This window comes from Arachis ipaensis, chromosome B10 (genome assembly GCF_059453495.1).
Source record: "Arachis ipaensis isolate K30076 ecotype BB chromosome B10, ASM5945349v1, whole genome shotgun sequence".
Classification (NCBI taxonomy): Eukaryota; Viridiplantae; Streptophyta; class Magnoliopsida; order Fabales; family Fabaceae; genus Arachis; species Arachis ipaensis.
The window spans coordinates 16,477,357-16,483,356 of NC_142435.1; positions in this window are offsets into that span (position 1 = coordinate 16,477,357).

Genomic DNA, 6,000 nt, shown 5'->3' on the forward strand with positions numbered 1-6,000 from the left:
AAGAAGAAAATGAAAAAGGAGAATAAGGTAATATAACAGTGGTGATGAGACAATGATGACAGGTATTTGTATGGAGAATAATAATAAGAGAAAATAATAGTATATGATACAATGAATGGATATAATAAAAGTATAAATTAATAATTTTGACAAAGTAATAATATTAAAGATAATTTAATAAATTAAATATAAAATTTAAAAAATAAAATATTTTTATCCATTAGAATTATATATGAGGATAAAAAATATTTTAAATATAATTTTTATTTTTATTTTAAATTAAATACTGTTAAAAAAATAAATAAACTTATATAATATTTGTAAATAATTACTTTATAAATATTTATCTTGATTTTGTTATACATAATAGTAACATAACAAATTTTTTTAACATCTTATTTAACTTAAATTTATAAATTTTATACGTTCTAAAACTTAAATTATTTATAAAAAATTTTGATATTTATTTTAAATATTTTTTATTTTTAATTTTTAAATTATTTTATCAAATTTATAATTTTAAAAATAAAAATATAAAAATTAATCTTTTAAAAATAATAAAAATGGCTAAACAGACACGATTGTACCGATTGAGCCGCTAGTTATTATATAAGCAGATTTTGACAATATATTTTAAACGATAGATTGAAATATATAAAAATAATTTTTTATTTAATTGATCAACTTTTTTATAATATAGTATTTGTGAGAATAAACATTTAGATAATATTACATATTGAAACTTGATTATTTAAGTTCACACGGGGTAAATAGAACGGTTTTAAATTAAAGTCGTCAAAAAATCTAAAATAATATCTCAAATCAATTTCTAAAAAATTTTTAGTTATACAATTTAAACTTTATCAAATTTTAATCATCAAATTACATTATTTTATGAATTTAGCTAAAAAGTATTATGAAGACATTAATTAAGAGGATGAAAGTGTTTTCAGGATGCTTGTTAACGAAATTCTAATTCTATTAGACAATGTGCCAAACGCCATAATTAAAATGAATTACTTTAAAATTCTCATTTCTATAATATGATTCAATTAAGGTAAATGCTATGGTGTCTATCACTTTGTACCTAAGTTACTAAAAAAGGTAAATAAATAATATTTAATAAATTTACATGATTTACTTTTATTTTAAATATTTTATTTTTTATTTAAAAAAAAAAGTTAGGTAATTTAGACACCATAACAAAAGCACCATAAAATTCACCTTCAATTAAATAAGAAAATATTGTGAAATATAACATCATTTTTGCCAATAATTTTATCCAAATAAATTGTCCTCTCCTAAATACCTAATGCAAGGACAATTTAATTAAGATGAGTGCTATGATGTAGAATTCAATTAAGATAAATGCTATGATGTAGAAATATTATTATTGTGTAAGGATACTAATTAGTAGGTAATGAGTAACAATATAACATTAATAACTTGACCAATCTGATTTGAGAAGCTGTGATTATTTCTCGTATCAGATTATTACAGACTTTCACAAAGAAGACAAAATCATTGTAAACGAAATGAGTTTTTCCATCACTCGACCAACGCAAAGTTAGTAGTTTGTAGTGATTTATCATTGTATGTCATAATTTTTCTATACTAGATAAAAAAAAGTTCATATAAATAGTGGGATCAATAATTTTCTTCCTCCAATTGTACTCTCTTGCTAATAATTTGGTTCTTCATTGCACATGTCTCTTTAAATGTTTTTGACATAATTGATGTGGCTAATAAATGCTTTCTCTAGCTGATAGACAGTTAAGGTTTCTGTTCTCTCTTGTTTTTAATTATATTTTTTTCCTTCCTAATTAAAGTATAAATTAATAGTTAAATTTATTTTTAAAAAATTGTTTATTTTTTAAATTAATCTTTAAATAATTTTTTTAGTCGTATTAGTCCCTAAAAGACAAAACGTAAATCAAATTGGTCTTTCTATTAGTTAGATAATGATATATCACATTAAGTGCCACGTGGTATGATGACGGCGTAGATTAATACTACGTATCACAAGATGATTAGTTGACGTGTCAGGTCAGTGACACCTGGCATGTCACATGTCATTTGATATGTCATAGATTTATTTATAATCAAATTAATCCCCAAAAGTACACATATAAATTATTTTCATCCTTAAAATTTTAAAAATTGATCAAATTAATCTTTATAAATTTCTCTCTTTTTTTATAATTTAAAATTTTTAATATTTCTTAATCCTACTCATTTGAATCTTATTTTTTACACCTTAATAAAAAAATTTCAAATAAAATAATAAAAATAATTAAATTGTTAAAAAGTTATTTTCTCATGTTTTTTTAGATTTTTCATTTTCAAATTCTAGTTTTTTTTAGTGAATTTTTTTTATATAAATAATTTTATCAAAATATTATTAATTATATACTAAAAGTTTTAATATTTTTTATTTCACTAAATAAAAATAATAATTATTTTAAAAAATATATTAAAATATTAAAATTCAATTAGTGATCCCACAAATCAGTTTTTTTAATTATTGAGTTCTACCATATAAATTAAACAATAATAAAAGTTATAATTTTAAAAAATCTAAAAGATTTAAATTTTAAAATAACTACTATATTATTTAGTGAGATTCAAAATATTAAATTTTTTAATATAAAATTAATAATAATTTGATAAACTCGTTTAAATATAAAATTTTAAAATACAAATGACAAAATAATTTTTTAATAATTTAATTATTTTTATTATTTTATATAAAGAGAATTTTGTTTATTAAGGTCTAAAAAATAATATTAAAATTAGTAGTATCAAAAAAATTTTAAATTTAATATTATGAAGAAAAAATAAAAAATTTACATAAGGATTAATTTTATTAATTTTTAAAATTTTAGAGATAAAATTTACTTACGTCTATATTTTTAGAGACTATTGTAATTATAAATAATTTTTTTACATGTCAAGTAATATATGGTGTGTCAGGTGTCACTGATCTGACACGTCAACCAATTATTTTATAATACGTGGTATTAATCTACTATGTTATCATCTAATTTATGGAAGGACTAATTTAACTTAAATTTTATCTTTTAAAAACGAATTTGATTATTAACTCATTGAAGTATAATATTCCTGTATTAGTAAATGTTTTTCTAATTTTCTGCATGTTGTTGGAATTTTCAAGATAGTATTATTTCCACTGCTTGGTCAGCTTTCACATGAACATGGCCGTAAACCTTGACTTTTTATTACCATGTCCATCCAAGGAAGATGTTTCTGACTACGGGTGTAAATTATCAAACTGGATCGAAAAATACCGTAAAATCGAACCGAAATTTACAATGACCGAATGGAAAATAAAAAAAGTTATTTTTTTTGTTTTTTTCGAATTAAACTGATCGGTTCGGTTCAATTTTCGGTTGGCTTTGTAAGAATCAAACCGAACCGAACCGAAGAAGGTGTTACATAGTAGTTCTTTTTACCGGTTTACTTTTAGTTTAACCTAGTAATAAAAGTCTAAATCTAAAATCCCTAACCCTCTTTCGCTTTCACTCGCGCAGTCACCCTCACCCAGACACCCACTCACCCACAGCTCATTTCCATCTTCCATTCTTCCTCCTCCATGCGGCCATGCTTGAGAGAATGAGAGGCTGGGAGAGTCAGAGAGCCAGAGAGCCAGAGAACGTCGTCCACCATCAAGGAAGTCGTCCATCGTCGCTCAAAGTCGTCACAAGTCATCCATTCTTCTCCGTCGCAGACTCGCAGGCATAGCAAAGAGCTGGAGAGCACCGTCATCTAGCCCGCAGCGTCGTCCAGTTTGTGCCCTCGTGCAGTCCACATCGTCGTCCTATCCGCGCCGAATCAACAAACCCTAAGTCGTTGCAACAAACCCTAAACGGAGCAGCACTCCAGTCGCCGAGCCCTCTCCTGCAAAAAGCAACTGAACAATGTCTTCTTCGAAGGTTAGAATGTGATTTTCATATTTTTATAGTTGATTAAAGGCATATATATTAGTTAAATTCACAAATCAATATATTGTTCAGCCATTTTGCGAAGAATAATCCATTTTTTAATTTCACAGAAGTTGACAAATGCTCTCTGTAGTTTGTAAATTTTTTTAATATTGCGAAGAATATTGTTCCTGATTGTTGTTGCTGGTCTGGTTAATTAAGAAGACGAGTTTGACTAAAATTATTGTATCTGATTGTTATTGTTGGTCTGTGCTTAAATAGGAAGATGAGTTTGACTAACCTAAATACAAACACCCCATTAGAAAACAAAAATCAATAACTATAGTGACTAACCTAAATTGGATCATTATGCATACAAAACAAGAATTGAATGGCAGATCCTTATTCCTTGCCTTTTGTTCCAACAAGAATGGGAATGTGAGTGTTGTGAGTGTAAGTGGAACAGTTTTGAGAGCATTGCTGATGCTATGTTGTTCTAGAAATTATGTTGGCTTTGGAGGATATTTTGGGGTGTTCAATCTTGCTGAGATTGATGAGGGAAGTTGGTGAACTTTTGGGGTTGAAAATAATTGGTGTGGATTTTTGGAAACTTTTGGTGTGAAAACAATTGGAGGATCCTTTCATAGCTTATGTTTATAATTTATAATCTATATTGATTTCTTTGTTTTATTTTTGTAGAAATTACACCAACCGAAGAAGATGATAATGAATCTAGTGTGAATTCAGATTAAGCATGGTGGCTATTTTGGATTTTGTTTAGTTTTAAAGTGGCTGTTTCGGTCTTTATTTAATTTTAAAGTGTATTTGTTTTTATTGTTTGTTAGACATTTTTAATTGTATTTGTTTTTATGTTTAATTGTTTAGACAAATTGAAATTGTATTAAATTTAGATGTGATGTACTCTTATTATTTTAGTTTATTGACTGCTTTAAACTTCCTTTTATAGTCATTTAAATTATGTTTATTAGCTTTTAAAAAACCGAAAAAATTGACCAAACTAAACTGCTATTAGTTCGGTTCGGTTTGGTTCGGTTGTGTCACAAATAGCAAACCGAATGGGTAATGTCATCATAAAACCAAACAGGTCGGTTCAATTGATTTTCGATCCAAACCAAATCAAATCAAACCGATTACACCCCAATTTTTGACCGAATATTATAATTTAATAACTTAAATAAAATATTTAAAATAATATGTCTATTTCTCAATTTTTATGATCTTATTGAAAATTGTATAATACATAATGTTATATAATATAGAAAATTCCAACAAAAAACGGGTTACACTAGTCAAACATAATTTAGACCGTGTTTGATTAGTGGGTATATCTATTTAATACATAAATACGGTGTGGTATATGTCTATTATTTGATTGGAGAGATAATTTTTTAAAGGACAAAGTTGCATACAATAGACGTATATTTTGTGTTTCTTTAGGAAGTTGAGACTCGAATTTTTTATGTTGGACACAAATTTTTTATTTATTTTTACTTTTAATATTTTGAGACATCATCACCGTCATTTCTTGGAGAAGACATAGCCGTCCCATAACCTTCTTCTTTTTCTATATTTTTATTTTTAAATTTTTTATGATAAATTATATCTGAATTTTGTTGTTTTTATATTTGAGTTGTTGAAAATATTAGTAGTAACTGTACCAATCTTAAAAAAAAAAAAAAAGTAACAAATTGAAGTGGGGACAGTTAATGTGGTATTTCTGTGATATAGTGTTGATGATACAAAGAGAAAGAATGATATTGACATTTTAATATAATTGTGATTTGTGTATTGTATTGTGTATTATTTATCAAACAAACTAAAAAAATATGTATTGTTATGTCTATGTCTATTTATATATTTGTATTTATGTCTTATTTTCTTCCATCCATTAAGCAAACACATTCTTAAGGAATCATTAATAACAAAAGCAAACTTCTTCTATAATTTGAAATGCAGTTGTAGCTAAGTTCTCCAGATAACTTTTTTTTTGTAGCTAAGGAGGATGACATAGTTGGCTCTTCTAACCATTTTCACGCAT